This window comes from Dermacentor silvarum, chromosome 2 (genome assembly GCF_013339745.2).
Source record: "Dermacentor silvarum isolate Dsil-2018 chromosome 2, BIME_Dsil_1.4, whole genome shotgun sequence".
Classification (NCBI taxonomy): Eukaryota; Metazoa; Arthropoda; class Arachnida; order Ixodida; family Ixodidae; genus Dermacentor; species Dermacentor silvarum.
In genome coordinates this window covers 180,971,821-180,994,019 of record NC_051155.1, presented here as the reverse complement: position 1 = coordinate 180,994,019, position 22,199 = coordinate 180,971,821, and the positions used below count along the sequence as shown (strand labels likewise).

General features: G+C 46.4%; 1 pseudogene; it reads left to right on the top strand.

Moving 5' to 3' along the window:
* Positions 1-20,077: 20,077 nt before the first annotated feature.
* Positions 20,078-21,241, top strand: LOC119440595 (max dimerization protein 4-like; annotated as a pseudogene).
* The last annotated feature ends 958 nt before the right edge of the window (positions 21,242-22,199 follow it).

Genomic DNA, 22,199 nt, shown 5'->3' with positions numbered 1-22,199 from the left:
ATGCATTAGCCTCTATGGCCGCTTGTATCATTGACTCAACGATGAACGCATGAGTTCAACAGTGTCAACAGTGGCAAGTGTTGACTTCGCTCGTCCTTCTCATCTATTAGTACACTCCCCCTCTTCCCCAGTGCAAGGTAGCCTGCCGGGCTCAGCCTCGTTAATGCATCGAACGACTTTCTGTTCCCACTCCAGAAAACCCCCTGAGACCAAGTTGAAAAATCTAGGCTCTTTGGTGGTCTGGGGACGCCTCCCCAAGGGCTTTGTGAAAGTACGGGGGGTTCATGAAACATGGTGTTCATGAAACGGTTTGCAACGATCAGGAACTATTTGACATGGCTGCACTGATATGCGCCACCAGGCAATAATGCGCCTTTCTCTGCCGCCAGACCATCTTAGCGAAGTCTGCCTTTCTAAAGTCCAGAAGGCATTCAGCTCACGAACCATGACGTGATCCCACCAACCTTTCTTTTGAATTTATAAAAGCATGGCAAGTTACCCTGTTTGAAAATCCTGCTTTCTGCAACCTTTAAGTATAATTTACATGCCCAATGCTCACTTAAAAATGCGTTTGACAGTTTCCTCTTATTCCAAAACAAGTTATACGTAGAAAGTTGAACACGCGTTTCGCTTTTGCACTCGGTTGTTACCCGTATTTTTCCCTTGAAACCACACATTTCATGGTGTTGCTTTGAAGACACAAGCGGCGATCGCGACTAACAAAATCCCATGCTTTAGTAGCAGCTAAACTCGATAAAAAAGGGAATCATCTGTATGTTTTCTGACCAAATGTACCGCCAAACGGTTATACGGTTTTGTAGAAGTTGGCGGAAGCTCTGTTCACATTCTTTGTCCGTGAACTGTTCTTTTGGTGTCACGAACATCCGCCTGTTCCCTACAAGCTCTCTACAAAACGCAGAATCTTGTTGTCTTCTCAGTAAAGAAAAAAAAAAGGAACTGTCATTGCGACGTTTAGAGCGCTTGTCTTGGAATGCCTACCTTTTGTTCCAAGCCATCTTGTAATACCAGCAAAAGAAGAATTGCTTTCAGCCGTGCGTTCAAAACTATACTGTGCGAACAGTATGGGACTCCTTTTCTTTCCCCGCGTTGGCTCAGCTGAAGCTGATATGTTCACAAGCTTCGGCGTTAACGTGCTTAAAATATTGCCTTCGTTTATTGTTCACCTTTACTAGCTTGTTTGCAGGCTGATACAAGAAATCATAAGGAATCTTCGACTAACACTGTCAGAGCACCGATCAGCTGTAAAACTGCTGTGCAACGCACTAAACGCGCCACATAGGGTGAATAAAATGACGACGGCTGTATTAACCTGGCTTCATTATTGCTTCCGGAGCCTACTTAGTTTCACAAGGAAGCGTCGTTGCCCTCTGACACGATCTTTTCAGCTGTGCTATCGGTGTCAGCCTAGCATCCCCAAATTGAAGCTGGGAAACCATATTAAAAGCTGTGGACTGTAAAGAAAAAATATTTACGTGTTCACCTATAACAACACATCAATGATTTCCCGCTGACATGAGCAGTTTGCGCATCCGTAATTTATAATACATGACATAACAGACAAATTTAGTTTTGTTAGATGAGTTGCTTAGTCAACGGAAAGGAAGTGAGTGAGTGAGTGAGTGCGAACTTTATTGAGGTCCTGAGGAGAAAGAATTAAAGCTGGGCCGGAGGCCCCGCCAATGAATCCGGTGGCTCCACCCAGGTCGGGGCCGGTAGACAGAGTCCTTCGGCGGCGGCCCTGGCGCTCTGGACAGCCTTTAGCTATGCGATGAGCTCTGTGCTTCTGAGCGCTGAGTCCCAGGAGGACTGGTCAGGAAAGTCCGTGCACGCGTTGGCAGGGCACAGCCAGAGCATGTGTTCGAAGTTGTTGTATTCGTGGCCGCAGTGTGGGCATTCAGTAGGAAGGCCAGGATTGACCGTTCTTAGTGTTGTTGGTGTGATGTACGTCCTAGTCTGCAACTGTCTGTAAGTGACGGCCTGCGCTTTTTTGAGGTTTTGGTGAGGAGAGGAAAGGACAGGAAAGACCGCCGGAGCAAACCTGATGGCTTCTTCCCCGCTGTAGATCGAAGGGTCGGCAGCATTCAAATGCTATCGCATGGGACTAGGTGGTTGCAATAAGTAATAAACGACAGCCCTTGATGATTTCTTGGGCTTAGCTTAGCGAAGTCCATATATAGCTGTCCCTGCAAGCGATAAGTGTGACAGACGTATACTAGGGCGAAAGAAACTGTCGCGCATTCTTCCCATATTTCCATGAAATACAGGAGAGATTGCCACATGGTGGCAAGTTTTTGTGTGGAAAGAGATGCTGAGGCGGAGCAATTTCTGGCCAGGTCTGCAAGGCTAGCTCCACCGGTATAGCAATGTCATCATTACACCACCACCACCAGGAAGAAAATAGCGCCTCTTCCTCTTCAATACCACAATCTCTCTCAATCTCGACGGTGGTGTGTCACAGGGAAAGCGCATATTGCTATACATGCAAAGATTGCGTACAGGGCGTATTTATAGCGCGGCATGCAAGAGGGACCTAATTCGCAAGTGCCCAACATCTTCTGTGGGAACATCTGGTTTTGTTAACATTTATGCTTCGTGGACTCATGTGTTGCATGTGAACACTTTGGTTTTGTGAGGATTTATGCTATTCGAACTCTTCTGTTGCGCGAACATTTATTTTTATTGTAGTGAAGACTTAGTACTTGAATGTTCGTCCATATGTTTATTAGTCCAGTTTTGTGATTGTTGACAACTTTCCGACGACAACTGTCATGTAAGAGAAGAGGAGTAGCCGGCGCCACATATAGGCCCCAACCTCTCCTTAAGTCTGTTTATAAAAAAAAAAAAGAAAGACGCCGCGAACATGCACTGCAAGCCCCACAGCGTCGAAGCTCAAACAGAAAGGGTGCAAACGCGGCGATTCTCTTCGCCAGCTCCAGGCACCTTCTTTCTGCGGCGTTCGCTTCTCTGCCGGCGACCAACGTAATCTCACTGATTTCGCCAAACGCGATCGTCCAAGAATACGTCCCCAGGACACGTTCTAGTGCGTCTACCAACACCTGTGACACGAGCCTGGCATGTAGAAATGCGCTCTGCGAGGGATATTTGCTTCTGCGCGCCCGTTGCATGCTCATCATCGAACTGGCTGGCACGGCGCCGTCGCCGGAGCGGATGCCTTCTTGCGCATGCGGACAGATGAATAAAGGCACCTCCACCCCGAAAGCTTCGTGATAGGCTTTTGGCACGATCCTGATATAATCTGCGCGCGACTTATTAATGAGGGACGTCATGTCGCCGGACGGCTAAGCGAGCTTTCTGGTTCATCATCATCATCGTCATAGGCCTATATTTATGTCCACTGCAAGACGAAAGTCTCTCTCTGTGATCTCCAATTACCCGTGCCTTTCGCTGGCTGATTCCAACTTGCACCTGCAAACTTCCTAAATTCATCATTCGACCTAGTTTTCTGCCGTCCTCGACTGTGTCTCCCTTCTCTTGATATCATTCTGTAACTCTTATAATCCACCGATTAATCCATCCTAATCATTACATAACCTGCGCAGCTCCATTTTATATGCGAAGCATTTCTTGGCGAACATTTGCTACTTTGACAGTATCTATCTATCTATCTATCTATCTATCTATCTATCTATCTATCTATCTATCTATCTATCTATCTATCTATCTATCTATCTATCTATCTATCTATCTATCTATCTAGCCGTCTACGTCTTTGTGCTGTCCTGGTCGTTTCGTTAACTTGGTACGTAACAAAGTCGGCCTATTATGACAAGAGTATATGTCGAACACAAATGATATGTCATGACATGAATGTCATTACATGAGTGTCAGGTAGGTCATGAAACAGCCGCCTACGTCGTGGTGCTCTCATGGTTGTTTCGTTAACTTGGTAGGTACTAAAATTGGCATAGTATGGCAGGAATGTATGATGAACATAAGTTATAGGTCATGACATAAATGTCATAAATTACATAAGTGACACTTATGTCATGACATAAATGTAATGACATGCGTGCCATCTCTAGGTCATGACAATGACCCAGTGATAATGATTAACACTCAAAAACCACTGGAATAGGTTCGGACGTGGGTACTAAGTCAAGGAAATACTAAAGGATTGTGGTAGAAGTCATAATCATGGGCATGACTCAGCAAAAATGAGAATGACTGAGCGAAAAAAGATTAATACTAAAAAACCACTGAGATGGGCTCCGACGTGGGCACTAAGTGAAGGAAACACTAAACTATTGTGGTAGAAGTCGTAGTCATGACCATGACTGAGCAAAAATGACAATGACTCCGCAAAAAAAGATTAACACTCAAAAACCACTGGAATTGGTTCGGACGTGGGTACTAAGTGAAAGAAACACTAAAGGATGATGGTAGAAGTCATAGTCATGGGCATGACTCAGCAAAAAGGACAATGACTCAGCGAAAAAAGAATAATGCTCAAAAACCACTGGAATGGGTTCGGACGTGGTCACTAAGCGAAGGAAACACTAAAGGATGATGGTAGAAGTCATAACGATGGGGATGACTCAGCAAAAATGACAATGACTCAGCGAAAAACGATTAACACTAAAGAACCAATGGCATGGGTTTGGATGTGGTACTAAGTGAAGGAAAAGGCTAAAGGTGGAAGTCATACATTCATGAGAATTACTAAGGCTTTCCCCTTAAGCTCTCTTAGGTGCAGCTAAAGGGACTCCTGAGGACTCATGACATGAATGTCATGACATGCGTGTCATGTAGGTCATGAAAGAGCCGCCTACGTCTTGGTGCTTTCATGGTCATTTCGTTAACTTGGCAGGCTCCCGGCACACTGCTTCGTATAACATCGATTCCACAGGTCGTGGAATCTGCCGGCTCTCTGATCCACACCACTCTCTTCCTGTCTCTTAATGTTAAGCCTAACATGCTTCGTTCCATCGCCCTTTGTGCAGTCCTTAACTTGTTCTTGAGCTTATTGGTTATCCTCCAACTTTCTGCCCCATATGTTAGCACCGGTAGAATGCAATGATTGCTCCCAGTCAGTATTTGGTAATGTCTGCCGCAGGCACTCCAACCCAATTTTATTCTGTGAATTTCCTTCTCATTATAAGGGTCCCCTGTGAGTAATTGACCTTGATAAACGTACTCCTTTACAGACTCTAGAGGCTGACTGGCGATCCTGAATTCTTGTTCCTTTGCCAGGCTATTGAAAATTCCCTTTGTCTTCTGCATATTAATCTTCAATCCCAGTTTTACATTTTCTCAGTTAAGGTCCTCAATCATTTGTTGTAATTCGTCCCGAGTGTTGCTGAACAGGACAATGTCATCTGCAAACCGAAGGTTGCTCAGATGTTCGCCGTTGATCCTCACTCCTAAGCCTTCTCAGTCTAATGGCTTGAATACTTCTTCTAAGCATGCAGTGAATAGCATTGAACAGATTGTGTATCCTTGCCTGACCGCTTTCTTGATAGGTAACTTTCTACTTGTGGAGAACCGAGGTAGCTGTGGAATCTTTGTAGATATTTGCCAATATATTCACATATGCCTCCTGTACTCCTTGATTTCTTAATTAAGGTCTTAAATTGCTTCGAGAAAATGAACATACTCCGCCTCTTGCTACTACGGTCCCTGGGCCGCTTAAGTGAGTTATGTACTATTCTCTTTCTTAGTGGTGCACTGATCTAGTATTGCAGTTAATAACCTGCCCCTCACACAACTTAAGCCACTCTGGCAGTGCTTTGAAGACCCAAAACCCGTTTTTTGCCTTAATGAATCGCCAGTCATTGCTTCTGAACTGAGCTCTAAGCTGCGAAAAATGTTGAAAAATATTTTTGAGGGAAGCTAAGAAGCATTCGACTCTGTACTGCACACGTTTCCACTACCTCATACAGAGCGGAATACCCATACCACTTCCTTTCCGTTGGCTCAAAACTGCGTGTAAAAAATGTTAGGCACCGGGCACACAAGTTTTCCATGCCGAAAGCAACGACAGATCACACAGCCTAGTGAGCGAGAGAATCACATCTTGTAGGAAACGTTGTGCATTCACGAAGTCCTCTAGCCAGCGTTTATCTCAATGGAAGTATTTCCGCGATGGAAGTATCTGGTCAGCGCCCGGTGTCCATAGACCGACATCTACGAACTTGCAAGAGCGGTAGCCTATCGACCACTATTTTTAATGCGTAAGCATCCTTTGGCGAGTGCCTCAGCAAAATCTGTCTGTCCCGCGGAAAGTGTTATGCCTTGTATCTGCACAAAATTGCGTAATATGCGAAGTTAAGACATTTAATAGTTATGCTAGTGTAAATTTAGATGATTGGTAGCTTCATAAGCGATAAGGAACAATTGAAACAAGGAAAAAATTACGGACAGCTTCACACTAGTGGTGCGAAGGCTGGGCAAAAAGCGAAGCTGGCGACCCCACCCAGCTTTACCTCGGTTCGGCCAAGATTTTGCGAGGTTATGCTTCGAGACTCGGTCACGTTTTGCGCTGGACGCTCAAACGCTTTTGCTTGGTTTCGCGGGCTCGTAACTCCGGATATTCTGCGAATCGCTGACGTTTCGCAGCCGCTTCAGCGGCGCGATACTCGGGATCGGACCGAAGTCGTCTCACTTGCTCTCGAGTAGTAGCACTTGGACCCTTTCGGCACTACCGCTAGGATCGGCCCACATTTCGCCGTTACACGTGACGGCAAACGCCCAGGTTAAACAGCTTAGCTGTTAAAATAATAGTAATATTGATCAGAGAGAAACCTATTCTCCACAGGCCGCCTTGAAAGCTTACTTTTCCGTATTACAGGCCTGTGTGTAGAGAAGCCTGCTGTGGGGCTTCAGAAAATAAAAATAACTGATTGGTACATGTGACACTAGTGTAATAATAATAATAATAATAATAATAATAATAATAATAATAATAATAATAATAATAATAATAATAATAATAATAATAATAATAATAATAATAATAATAATAATAATAATAATAATAACTGATTGGTGGCGTTAAGAAAGAAGTCGCAGTTTCGCCCGAAATGCGAAGCATCAATTGCGGTAGCAAATTAGTAAAGAGCTATACGGAGTAAGGATAGTATTTTTATCGGCTGTATAAACTTGGACACATTGGCTTACTAACTGAATTAACAAGCATGGTGTCAGTGCGCACAAGCAAACATGAATAGATCACACTCGATGACCGCAGACAACCACTGCCAAAACGCTGGCGTGAGCAAGCACGGCGCCAGCAGCGAGCGAAGGCTCGTGCGGTCTATCACTTCAACGGAAAATCAGCGGCGAAAGCACAGCGCATACAAACGTAAGAGCCGTGTGGAGATCGCTTTCAGGATACGGTGCGCGCGACAGCCCGTACCCGCGCAAAGTAAAAGTACGCAGTTGATGGCAGAGTAGAAGCCGCACCCCCTCTCTCCCACGCTACCTTTCCGCTTTCCTCCTTTCACGTGGGAGATTGAGTCGCCAGTTCCCCTTGCGCCCGGACCCAAGATACGCATTTGATGCCGCAGCTAAACGTCGCCTCCCCTCCCTCCCTTCCATCCCCCATGGCCCTTAGCATCGACGGCAGACGTCGCGTTTGCTCTCCGCCGTGCGTTCGCTCTCCGTGAAAGCGCGCGTCCCTCGCGCGATTTCACTCGCACATACAGCATGCGGCGCGCGGTGACGATTTTATCGCCCTTGGACTTTATACGGAACCTCACGGCGACGGCGGCATCGACGGCAGAAATCCGCTTGGAATATCCATATAATTGCTATCGCAATAAAAAAAAGTGATGACGTTGCCGTCTCCACGTCAAGGTCGTAAAGAAAAGGAAAATAGAAAATAATAAGATTAGGCAAAAACACTTAAAACTGCTTATGTGTCGGTATGCAAAATAATTATACCATTTGTATACCTCGTAAAGTGATGAACGCGCTCATTTTATACACCCATGACGTGGTGCCACCTCCTTCCCATTGTCTGCGCTGATACGTGCCCAAAGACGCACGCACTAGGCCACACCTTTCGTGAGCCACATAGCTGCGACATGTGCGCAGTCACGCACGCACTATCCACACCTTTAGTAAGTTAGAACCATGGAGCCACCGTGGCGTCGGAGGAGTGTGCTCGTCACGCACCCCAGAGGTCCGGGCTGGATTCCCACCCATACCGAAATGTACCAAATTCTTTTTCAAAGCGATTAAATTACAAGCGTACGTGTAGCTTGGCTGTAAGTGGATGTACCGTCAACTCTACCCTCAATCGCTTCGATGACTGAACGAAGGTAGCGTTCTGCCTTTCGCTGCAGGCTTTAACGTTGTGCGCACGCACACTAAGCACAGTAGCATTCCTGCTGAGCTTGTGTGGTCTGAGTGGAACAGGCAATAAACGTCACGCTAACATTACATAATAGTTGACTGGTCGCTAACTATAAGGCTGACTGTTTCCCGTCGGTCATCTCGTTCGCCATTGAGGTGTGACGCCTGCAACGCCACTGCCGGCACTGCTCATGTTGCCAGCGTTGTGACGCCTCGTAGTGGCCAAGGCGCTTTTTCTTGTGGTGAGCAGAAGTTGCCTTTCACCTCAGGCAACTAGAAGCAAAGTGCCGGCTCTTTAAATAAAGTTTATTTCTTCTTCTGCCTTTCGGGCTGCATCATGCCAACATGTTGCACCCGCCTATAGTTAGAACACCGTCCAAAGAGTTGAAGCGTGGCGCTAAACCTAGCCACCGCTATCATTGCTTCGAAACTGCCGATTTTTTGGGACTAGCGATCCAGCCCTTCAGAGTTTGCAATCAGCCTTATGACCCATGCAGGATTCATGACCAATTGATAATTGAGATAAGAGAACAATAGAGAAGTTAAGCGAAGAAAACGGGCTAGATCATAGACGATATTTAGATACAAAGATTCTTGTAACGTGCCGCTGGGACATGTTACAACGCGTCGCAGGCCAACACGCGTCACAAGCCAACAATTTATTGCGGGCATTACTACAATTTTTGAAATCGACTGCCCTCAGTGAGCGATTGTAGGCGTGATTGGCAGCCCCGCGTGTTCGCATTGCTAGTGCATCCCTTCGTCTTTTTCCCTCTCTCTAACCCCTTCTTTCTTTCTTTTCATCGATCCCTTAAGCCTCTTCCTCCTGCGTAGTGGAGGAAGACGGTTACAGGCGCTACATGCGAAAACTGTCGCCATCCTCAGTCGCGAGAGATGAGTGCAGAGGGTGAGGCCTCGTGTCCTCACCCCCCCCCCCCCCCTTCTTCCTTTCGTCATGGACAATTTTCTTTTGCGCTGTATTTTCAGTTTTCCACGCTGCGGGCCACCACTCTAAGCCAGTGCAGTAGGCGAAGCTAGCAAAAGTCATAAATCATCTGGCCGGCCGAGCGACCCGACATCTGCGCCCACAGGTCTGGCCACAGTGGTGTTAATAGAAAAATAAATTAATGGTGTGGGAGAGAGGGATTGGGGCACTGCCTTACATGACACCACACGAAGACAGACGGTCTCCTCTTCTGTTATATAACTCTTCAACCGTGACCGCTACTCATTTGCATGACCGCGACATTCCGGCGTTGTCACGTGAAGGCGGACCGTGTGCTTTAGGGACGATGAACCGAAAACTTTCTCTAGCGCTGACCGCAACAATTAATGCGAACTTGCTCAATTGCAAAGGTTCAAGTGGGGAAGAACGAGAGAAAAGCAGCGAAGCGAAAAGCTTGGAACGAGCATTTTGTCGTGCTCAGTAATTACGCATGGTGGCTTGGAGATTAGGTAGATGGGGACCCGAACAGCCTTACGTAACTGACCTCCGTCCCTCTCCCCATTTTATTGGGGGGGGGGGGGGGGCTTTCTAGCTTATTACGAAAAAAAAAATCTTCTCCCACTAAGTATTGAAAGAGTCTCAGAAGAAGACATTTTGTCGTGAGTATTTTATAATTATGAAATATTGTCTGGCGCCGCTACCTGGAGCTTGCATACGAAAATTTAATCTACAAGTGAACGTTGAGTGCATGACATTCGCAAAAGAGATAAACGTGCACCAAGATATTCTAGAAGCATGCGACGGAACTAGGAGCACAGACTGAAAATTTGTGAACTTTTCTATAGGAAAGTTCGCAAAGGTGTCACCGTATTGTATACAATGCGGTGACACCTTCGAATGAGACGACGCGCTGCTGTACGAAAGGGTGGTTATTAGTGATAATGACGGAAAAAGTAAAGCGTAGTGTATGCTCAGCAGCAGAGAAGCCGGAGAGCACAAAATTTAACTTTGAAAACTTCAACTGGAAAAAGCTGCAGAAGATGTCGCTAAATACACGGAAACAGCTAGGACCCGATGAAATACCAATATAGCTTATGAAACAGCTGGATGTGTCGCGGCTGACTGGTGCCATCGAGCAAAAGAATAAAGGAAAGAAAAATTAAATTGGATGGCGTGAACGCAGTTTGAGTCTAATGTATAATAATAAAGGCGATGAGGATAAAAGAAGCTCGTACAGACCAGTTGCAGAAACGTCGGTGATATATAGGATAAATGCAAGCCATGAAATTAGAGTTATCGAAGTGAGTTGAGAAAAGTTATACATTGGGCGAACTGCAGAGTAGATTCAGGCCAGTCGCTTAGACGATAATATCTTTGTACTATCTCGGTGCATGGATATTTGAGTGGCTCAGAGTAGACGATTAAAGATAGCGTTTCTAGACAATAAAGGAACTTACAACAGCGTAGACAAGAAATCGCTACGGTATATTCTCAAGCATGAGGGCAGAGATAGGGATTTTGTGGAGCTTCTCAGAGATGTAGACCCTTTTCACGGTGATGTGATGGTCGCAGCCATGTTTGATCACGTGGGGACGCGTCCATTGCTTGCCTCAGCTGCTTTCGTTGTCTCCGTGTTTACAATGGCTATGCATAACACACCGATGCAATTCAGCCAACATATATTTCGACGGATATCGTAGACGGTGTCTGGGCAGACGATACGAAACTCTTACCACAGCTTAAGAGGACATATAAACGCTTTCGGAGCTCATTGCGCCTTGTCAAAACGGTGCGAACAGAGTATACGGTGACTGTAATAGAAGCGGGGCTACAAATTTATTCCAAGCTGTCCAGGCTTTCCGCTCGTAAATTAAATCAGGGTCAGTTTGTTTTACTCAACGGTTTTTATTTCGCAACACTTTCAAGCAGCGACTTGTCATGTTTTTGACTCAGTAAAGTGTCTCGGTGCGGTCACTGTCTGATTGTTTACTTTCTGCTTAATCGCTCTCTGGTGTGCTCAGTTGCTATGGATTTGTTCTTGCTGCGCACAAGGGCTTGGAACATAGGTGTTCTGCATTTTGTAATAGCTAGTAGCAATGACGTATTACCATTTGTCACTCGCTTACTCTGTCGATCGTCACGAAACGTATAGCTTCAAGCATTCTTGTGTTGTCGGTGTAGTCGCCGTAACCCATGTTGGCGATAGAGTGGCCGAAAGTTTGTTCCAACACAGTGGGCGTGTTCGTATAGATAACATGCACGAGAAACCCACTATGCCAGGAAGCGGCGCTACTCCCTTCGTCACTGTGTAACGAGCGGTACTCTCTCTTGCCGATGCTCCGAGGTTGAAGTACTTTTTTTGGAGGTTAGCGATACAAATTAACGCTGGCGGATGAGTGAATATTTTATCCTCGAGGAAAACCGTGCATCGCTAAGGGAGGGACCACAAGCTGTTCTTATGTAGCAGCGGTCCGTGCAGTTAGTCACGCCGATTCATTCCATTCCTTAATATGCCAGCCACCTACTAATATACACGCCTTCCCTCCATCGTTCCACATTTTACAGCATGAATGGAGCACAGTGCGTTAGCGAACACCCAGTTGCATTTCCCACAGCTGATCACACAGGGCAGAAGCGATAATGGTGTCGTACTCGTACGCTTTCGCTCAAAGCAACGTGCGGTGGGCCGTCGAAAGCGCAATCTCGTTATTCTAGAGCAAACTGCTTCGTGAGAAGGTTATATATTTATATATTAGGACAACCGAGTGCAAATTGCATCCGAAGGCTGGAAATGCACAGAACTAGTGGAGATTCACCGATGAATCAAGCAGAGATGCCATCGGTCTACACTGACATTGACGCTTTATGTTAAGGGAATATAAAGACGACTGGAAAACAGGGAACCAGGTTATGATTTATCTTACATCCATAATGGGCAAAGGTTGCAATAGAGGGTCCCTGAGCTGATGTATGCGGATGGCATAGTGCTGCTAACGGAGAATGGAAGTGATTTACAGATGCTTGCGAATGCGTGTGGCAATGGAGCGACGTAACTAGGCCTTAATTTTAGAACAGCGAAATTGGCAATTATGATCTTTAAGGAAGAGACGAGCAATGACGTCGTGTGCGTTCAACAGAAAGTCATAACCATGGTCAAGCAATATAAATACCTGCGTATAGGCATAAGCGAATGAAAGGCCTACTCAAACATCCACCAAGATAATCTGAGAATGAAAAGGAAGCGAAATGCAGCATTAAAGAAACAAAGCACTTCGGGGGTACAATAAATAGGAAGTGCGAGGTACTTGGAAAGGAGTACTGGGACGTACGGTAACGTTCCCAAATGACGTTTTGTGCATTAAAAATCAGAGATCTTCGTGAAGTTATAAGTTACCCAAAGGTCGCTGAGCCGATTGGCAAGGGGGGGCCCATGTTAAAATCACAAATGGGGCAGTGCAGGGTGACATGGGTTGGGCTTCTTTTGAAGTCATAGAAGCGCAGTGGAAAATTAGTATTAAATACTCCGGAACATATAAGCAAAAAAAAAAAGAAAAACACATTTGCGGCTGAGGTGCACAAATATCTGTATACTTGAAAAGCGCGGACACGGAATGGAAGGAAAGGTCAAGAAAGTTGGCAACCAATTACAGAGCAATTGAAGCTGTTCATAGGCAACCCACAGTCAATCAAAAAGAAAGTGAGAAAAACAGAGACAGTACATCGGATCTAAAGAATGAAAAACAAAAAAGTCCACGGAGATACGTATATAATAAGTACAGCAAGAAGAAATCAAGAGGTAAAATCTGTATGATAAAACAAAGGGCAATACCTTGCCATTTGGGGCCAGAGCTGGCTTTCTGAGGACAAAAACATAGCCGAGCAAGTATTCGCGATAAGATGAGGCACATATCTGCTGCCGCAAAAGTCCGGAAACGACTCAGGCAAATTGTAATAGAATGCCAAGCTATTCACCGGCAAGACTCGGACGACACGTCCACCTTCCAGAAGTGATGACATTCAAAGTAGCTGGAAGCATTGGCTGGTCAGCAGTCGAGATAAGCAAGAGACGTTTAGATTATTAGTGAAAAAAAAATAAGCAGAGAAGGGATCGATAGAGCCGGGATCGTTAAAGCATAGGTAACTGTACAATATACACTTAAAGGTTTTAATGCAGAGACAAAATATCAAGGAAAGATAGGCAAAATGCTAAATTGGAATACATGTAGCAAAACCTGATTAGCTCAAGCAGTCTAGGTCTCTCTATATTTGTCGCCTAGCCTGCTTGAGTGGTGCTGCTGCTTGATGTGACCTAAGCAAGAAGCATATCGATGCATATTGACATGACTACGATGTCAGACATCAAAAGTACTGATATGCTTAAATGTCGAATGCTGTTTTACCTTCCCGTTTATCACTCACAAAGCAAGAAGGCATTCTTTCGTCGCGGCTACCTTCATTTTAAACATGGCAAGATTTTGTGACGGAGTGCGAGCGCACTGTCGTCCGAACACCACGCTCGCACAACTCATAGTAAATCACGCGACAATATATATAATATACGTTCTGTAGCGACTTGTATAGTGCCTAAGTGGCAACACATCCTGCATCCTTAAGTTTCAAGAATATCTAATCAACCCCAATTGATTGTGGCATTCGAGTAAGGGTTGTAGGCTGGATGTGTTCTTAGTCCACCTACGTGAATTAGGACGAATGCGCATAGTCGAAAGCGATTTAAGGGCCTGGAAATTGTCAGCACGGGATGTTTAGGCAGAAGCAATTTCGCAGATAACAGAGAAAACGTACTCTGAGCTACTAACCAATTAAAAATGAGCAAGGCAAGATTCTTTCTCTCTTTTGTGAATGACACCTCCTCGGAAGATCGAGACAGCTGCGGAACAAGAAGAAATGACCCGAAGTCATGGACGCGTCATAATTTGTTAATAAAACAGCCTGCACATTGTTCATACCATGTTTGTTTTTTCAATTCACCGTCCCCCCCCCCCCCCAAAAAAAAAAAAAAAAAGAAAAAAAAAGAAGAAAGAAAGAAAGTGAGAAAGCTTCACTTACATGAACAGAAACCAGGGATGCGTTCTGCCTAATTTTTGCATCCTCACCTTCCCGTTACCGAGTTTAGGGTAGGAAACCTGATTGACCTTCTCACCACTCTTTTTACTTTTTTCGGCCGTCTCTTTACCTAAAATGTCAGGTCATGGGGTGTAAATCAGCTTGGCGTCCGCTATGATATTCTCGCACAGTCTAAATCAAGCTTGTCTATAGCGGCCCATGGGCCGGCTGAGAACCGCACCAGCATTGCCTAGCGACACCCAAGCATAGCCATTAGTCGCGTTCTCGCCGCACAAGGCTCTACAACCTCCACGATATTTAACAACAAGCCGCCTTAAGGGCGCTTTCGTTTCTCCCGCGGCGTGGTGCTGGAAGTTTCTGGTTGGCGCGACAATAAAGGGGCTCTAGCTTAATGCCTCTTCCTTTCAAAGCATTCGATATGTGTGCCTTACAACCTTTGTTTGCTGGAGTTAGTCCGCTAGAGATGCGTCTTGATCCTCCGGGTGAAGTCTGGCGCTCACTGCACGTTATCTCGCTAGTGATGCGACCAATTGGAGCTTTCGTATTGCGGGCTGCGCGTGCCGCGGGTACACCGACCGCTCCTGCGAATAGATCTAGTGGTTTTGAGCTTCCTTTCCTTTCTTTTTCTCTCGCATGAAACCACCCTTTCAATATATGCACGCCACGCGGTAAAGCGTATTCTAGTAATTACCCAATGTCCATGTCGTTGAGCCGGGAATTCTTCCCTTGTGACTTGCATGCAAGACCGCACCGTATACAGGCGACTCAGAAGCCGGTAGCGATAGTTTCCAACCCGTGCGCGCAGAGAAATCGAGCGGTGACCCGCTATTTCAGGGAGTTCAGGTTAGGTTCAGCAAGTAAACCTTAAGGGGGAGGCAAAGACTGCTAGGGTCACCGGGAGGAAGCTTAGCGTGTCGTGTGTCCTTGGGAGCGGAAACTCCGCGGTCGCTATTCAGGCGGGCGCAATTTACCCCCACAGCGGTCGCCGTCGCGCCCTCACATACGCCTCGGGTGTGGTATGTGTGATGATTTACGACGCGGCTCAGCTTCGCTTAGTGCCACGGCAAGTCACCGCAGCCGTGGAGAAGGAGCGTAAGACTAAAGAATAAAAAATAAAAAATAAAAATAACTGGAAAGGAGGTGGAGTGAAGTGAACGGGGGGAGGAGGGGAAGGAAGAGTTGGGTTCGCGCCTCCCTGCCTTACCGCAAAATGCGAGCGCGCTTTAAAACTTCCACGGGCCTGCGGCTTTGCGATATTACGGTCAGCGATATTCCTTTCGGCGCCCTCGTTTCAGTGGACGGCAAAGCCGTGTTTACAGTGCGAACACACGGTGCGGAAAGAGAAAAGGCGGGAAAACATTTATTTTAAGTATGCAAAGCATGCATAATTCAATGCGATATACGCGCGCTTAACCCAGCAGCTGGGTGCTGCTTGCAGCTCAGTATGCGTCATTGTGCGTTCGTGTGTGCCCGCTTTTGTGTTCATGTGCCTTTGTGCGTATTTGCGCACCTCCTGTGGTCGGTATCCGGCTCCTAAACGCGACGGATGGGCTGACACGCGGGTCACGTCGGCCTCTCTATCTTCTCTAGCCTAAAGGGCGATTAAAATAGCGAGCTTGCGCATCCGTCGGCCGCTGCTTTAGGCTGGCGCTTCTCACGTTATGAAGCGGAGAACGAATATGGCCTTTCCAGCGCTATATTATTGTCTATCGACATTGATAAACAGCTCTCTTTGCGATTCTCTCCGCGTTCCATTCTAACATTGGGGTTGTGTGGTTCGTGTTGGATTTGTAGAAGTTTAAAGCCGCCAATTTCATGCTTTTAGCGCCTTTCTTCAGTTATAGTCTATGGCGAAGCACGGGCTATAGTTTCCAATTCAATGCACTCGCTAAGTTAGGAAAGTTATTTCACGTTAGAGTTCTACTGTGGATGGTAAACGATAGGTATAAGCGAAGGCGTAGAAACAGAAGTAGTAGTCCAGAACATCAGCATAAAAACTAAAAATTTATTTATGGGGCTTTTCGTGCCAAAACCACGATCTGATTATGAGGCACACCGTAGTGGGGAACTCCTGAGTAATTTGGACCACCTAGGGTTCATTAACGTGCAGTTAAATCTAAATACACGGGTGGTTTCGCATTTCACCCCCATCGAAATGTGGCCGCCATGGACGGGATTTGATCCCGCTGCCTCGTGCTTAGCCGCCCAACACCATAGCAACCACAGCAGGTAGCATAAAGATAGGGCACAGTTTCTCAGCTTCACACTTCAATGGCGGGAGGCACAAATAAAAGTACGAATGACAATTTAGTTTTCTCACAGAGTATTCCGTTGCTCTAAATAATTCTACTTATTTCTATTGCTAAGAGGTTTATTAGCGATGAACGCAGGCGAACGGGGAGCAGTCACAAGCGTTCGGCCAAGGGCAGCAACCACGAGCTCATGCTGGTGGCGATGCCGCTGAGGCGCAAGCTACTCTTCTTCATTACAATCACCCTCCGCAGAAAAAGGCGCCATCCTGGCGGCTTAAGGCGAAGACACTACTATTGGGTCGTAGTACGGCTTAACGCGGCAGACGTGGACAAGTTCGCGGCCGCGATGGCGCAGGTCTGTCGATGGCGTGAGGGGCTCCACGAGGTAATTGATGGAGGACGGTTGCTCCAGAACGCGGTAGGGTCCGACGTATTTTGCGACAAGTTTTGCGGAAAGGCAGGGTGTCGTAGCTGGTACCCGAAGCCAGACCAGAGAGCCAGGGGAAAAAGTTCGTGGAGAACGGTCAGCAGGTTGACGGGATTGCTGCTGCCACTGGTCCTCGGTGGAAAAAGAGCGGGCAAGCTGGCGGCATTCCTCAGCATGTCGAGCTGCTTCAGACAGCGGAGTACTTTCAGACGCATGAGGTTTATATGAAAGAATTCTATTGTATTAGATGGTTCTCGTCCATATATGAGAAAGTACGGGGAAAATCCAGTAGTTGCTTGGGCCGCAGTATTGTACGCATACGTCACGAAAGAGAGAACTTGGTCCCAATTTGAATGATCAGAGGCGACGTACATTGAGAGCATAGCACCAAGAGTACGGTTGAATCGCTCTGTCATGCCATTAGTTTGCGGATGGTACGCTGTACTTGTACGGTGAACGATTCGGCGTTGGTCGAGTAGTGCCTTCAAAGCATCGGAAAGAAAGGCTCGGCCTCTATCGCTAACCCTGGGAGTGTTAGCGTGACGCCTGCGGCAGAAAGGATGTTCCACATCCGCCCTATGGTTTGTGAGTGGTGGCGCTGGCTAACACTCCCAGGGTTAGTTCTAGTTGTAAAACATAAATACCCCAGAAAGTGGATGGGAAAACGGCTCCGCGGTAGCTCAATGGTGAGAGCATCGCACGCGTAATGCGAAGACGCGGGTTCGTTCCCCACCTGCGGACAGTTGTTTTTTCATCCGTTTTCATTTCCATGAATTTATCATTTCTTTAATTCAATGAATGAGTACAAGTAATTTCCCCTATGTTGTCCTTGGTGTCATTGTTTGTTGGCTTCTTATGATATGCTTATTAAAAATCGGGCCCCTCGGATCCCTTTCATCTCGTTCACTACATAACGAGGGCTCGAATCCGGCAACAATGATGCCTTCAGGTAGCATATGTGTGTTTATTGACTAGTTGCCATCACCCAAAAAAAAAGATCACGTGCTCGTGACGCCTGCGGCAGAAAGGATGTTCCACATCCTTTGTATTCATAAATGCTTGTATACGTAAATGACATTGTTAAAGACATTTCTACGAATATTGGGTTGTAGGCTGATGATTGCGTTCTGTATAAATTAGTAAGTTCTGTGCGTGATCAGGTGGAGCTAAATGACGATTTTGCGAAGATTATATTGTGGTGTGAGCAGTGGCAAATGCCCATCAATTTTGAAAAAAAACTGTTTACATGCGAATTACACACAATAAGAGACCCTTGCTCCTTAATTATTCTACTTCTGATCAAGTGCTGTCTGAGGTTGAGCAATATAAATACTTAGGATTGCTGGTTACTAACAAACTATCCTGGAATACACACATAGATAATGTTGCCGCCAGTGCCTTAAGGAAATTGTTCTTTTTAAGGCATACGCTCAAGTTAGCTACCCCTCAAGTGCGCATTCTTGCCTACAAATCCATTATCGGTCCTATGTTAGAGTATGCCGTAGTAATTTGGGACCCTTTCACTAAATCCAACATTGAAAAATTAGAAAAGAATACAGAAAAAGGCTCTAAGACTCATTTACAACTCATATGGTCGCAGCTCTATTAGTGAATTAATAAAAAAGGATATTTTCCCACCAGTTGCTGATAGAAACAGGGCTTGTAGACTCAAGTGCCTTTATCAATTGGTAAATGGTTATTACAGAATTAACACATCACATATACTGACTCCATCTACAGGATACGCAACTAGAAACCGACATTCGCAAGCAATTATGCCTTTAAAACAAAGAGTCAATTCTTTCAAATTTTCTTTTTTTCATCGTACAATAAACGATTGGAATACCTCTCCCACGAAGCTGTAACCCAAAAATCTTTGGTGTCCTTTGAAGAGCGTTTATTTTAATTGTGCCGTGTCCTTCTACTACTGACTTGTTCTTCTATTCTTCTTTTTTTTTTCCAAATGTATGTTTCCTACAAAATGTACCACTCTGCTATGGTCTAACTAGACCGCAGTATTCATAAATAAAAAAATAAATAAAAAATTCGCCCTACGGTTTGTGAGTGGTGGCGCTGGCTAACACTCCCAGGGTTAGTTCTAGTTGTAAAACATAAATACCCCAGAAAGTGGATGGGAAAACGTCTCCGCGGTAGCTCAATGGTGAGAGTATCGCACGCGTAATGCGAAGACGTGGGTTCGTTCCCTACCTGCGCACAGTGGTTTTTTTCATCTATGTTCATTTCCATTAATTTATCATTTCTTTCATTCAATTATTGAGTACAAGGAATTTCCCCTATATTGTCCTGGGTGTCATTGTTTGTTGGCTTCTTATGATATGCTTATTAAAAATCAGTCCCCTCGGATCCCTTTCTTCTAGTTCACTATATATATATATATATATATATATATATATATATATATATATATAGGGTGCCCCGTCTCTCTCTCTCTCTCTAGGAAGTGCTTTTTTTGCAAAGGCGACAGAGACTAAATTTACTATAGGAGAAAAGTTCAGAAGTTGGACTTCGAAGAAAGATGTGCAAATCATGTGATCGAGCTGTAACTGCAAGACGCTGATGCTAATTCTGGGAAGGAGGTATACCCCATGTACATGTTTTCATCCCTTTGAATACTGTAACAATGTTCAAAAAGTATGAAAGTAATCGATTGCTGAAAAAAAGTAATTGAATTACAGTGAGCGTTACCGAGTAAACAACCTAATCACTAAATTCCAAAATAACTAGGAAACGTAACTGATTACAAGTAATTGACTATATTCGGAAATGGCTCGGCGCGCGTGCGAGCGGCAAGAGCGCGTTCAGGAAAGCTCGACAATGTTCGAGCCCCGTCGGATCGAACGAATGAGCGCGTGACGTCTCACGACGTCAGTTTGTTTACCGGTGCACTCGCGAGAGGGCTCCGTTCTCGCGCGTTCCAAACCATCACGATCGCTGCATCGGCCACGGAGGCTGCCTTATATTTTCGCGCATATTTCTTCCCGCGACTGATTGCTTTGGTTCGGATTATCTATGAGCATCCACACGTTGCTGAAAGCTACTGAATACATCGAACGGCGAGAGCAGGAAGCCAAGCATGGCTATTCGTCCACTATGCCGATTCCTGTCAATCTGCCGAAGAAGAAGCCGAAGGCGACGAAGACTCAAGGGAACAGGACCACTCATAACGAGCTGGAGAAAAACAGACGGGCCCACTTCCGCACCTGCCTTGAGAAGCTCAAGGAAATGGTGCCACTAGGACCTGAGGCGATCGAACCGCCACACTACGCTAGGCCTGCTGAACAAGGCCAAAGTATTCATCAAGACACTGGAGGAGAAGGACCGCAAAAGTCAAATGGTGAAGGAGCTGCTGATGCGCAAGCAGAGGTTCCTCAAGCGGCGGCTGCACCACCTGGACGGCTGCTCCTCCCTGCCCAGCCACAAGAGGCGCAGCGTGAGCGAGTGCAGCTCTGGTTCATCGTCCTCGCGCTCGTCCACCTCGGAAACCGGTGAAGTGGACATCATGGGCTACAACAGCAACCAAAGTGACACGGACGACCACAGCATTATCTAGACTAGAGCACTGCACGGGCCGATTTTTTCAGCCCGGGCCCGGCCCGGGCCCGGCCCGGGCCCGTTTTTACGTTGGGCGGCCCGCCCGATCTCGATAAAAACTTTATGGCGAGACCCGGGCCCGGCCCGGGCCCGGAAATATTCTACGTTACCCGCCTGGCCCGGCCCGCCACCCCTTCACCTTAGACCCAAGCCCGGCCCGAGCCCGACTCGAAACCGGCCCGAACCCGGCCCGAGACCGAAAAATAATGTTTTTCAGAGTTGAGACGCCCGAGAATAACTCGCTGCACGTTACATGCACACAACCAGAAAGCCCGAGCCCGGTCTGGGCCCGCGTCAAAAAACCAGAGCCCGGCCCGGTCCGGGGTCAAAAAGCACACGCCGTGCCCGAGCCCAGCCTGAGCGCGTGAAAAAACTGTTCTACCCGGCCCGGCCCGGCCCGGCCCGGGCTTTCGGGTAAGCCCGAGCCCGTGCAGTGCTTTAATCTAGACCATGACCAGCGACGGCGGCATGGCCATTTCGACCAAGAGGCTCTGTCTAGTGGAGAAGCACACCGGCTCTGTGACCACGTTCTCGCTCTTCGCCTCTCTTTCACACCCCGCACCTCCACCACAAAGGTGTTAGGTAAAACGACACAGTAGCCAAGATGGTGGACAGCACGCGCACCAGACAGACCCGTCTTCTTTGTCGTCTGCTCGAGGCAGAATGTCTCTCTCGGGTTGTGGTAACTTCGTAGCAACAGGTAATTCATTAAATACAAGTCTGGAAGGCGTACACATAATTAATTGCATACGCATGACGGAGGCCTCCCTAGTCTGCACAAAATATGCTGGAAAAAATGGCGCATTAGTTCTGTGGAGGCCCGCGAAGTGGAGGAAGGAAGGTTCATGCTAAAAAAGATAACATTACAACTAAAACGATATTTACGCTCCACCATAAGGATCTTGCTCGCAGAAACAGACATTGAAACGTGTTAACTGCAATCTGCAGTGCTCTTGAGCAGAAGTGTAGAAACGAAAAGAGGCCCTAGAAAATTAGAGAAAGAGAAGTAGCGAAATAAAGCAGATTTAAAACAGAGATAGAGGATGTAGCTTTAACTACTGTAGACAATATGGAGAGCTTGAAGCGCGAAGACAGCAGTAAGTGATTAATGGTGGACCTGCAATAAACACCCCAGCCTCGAGCCAAGAAGACTTCTCTTCGTCAGGACAATGGCTCCTTTTGTTAGTAGGGTTTATATGGCTCGATTCCTTTGCCCAGGAGCGAGGAGCCTAAGCGGGTACGGAAGAGCGGGTGGAGGAGCTGGGAAAAAGAAGTGAAAGCGTTGCAAAGGAGGGATTACTTAGCCGGATATCGAAAGCGCCAAACGAGCAAAGGTCACAAGTGATAACCGAAGCATTATAACCTAGGCGACAACTTGAGCCTCCGACTGTTGCCGCCACACGTCTCCCCGAGAACCAAAAACTGTGACAGGTGGCGTGCCTGCAACCGTAACAAAAAAAAGAAAACAAAAGAAAAGGACCAGCAAGCAAACAGCCACAACAAAATCACGTTTAGGCAGAGGTTGTCAACCAGTTGGACA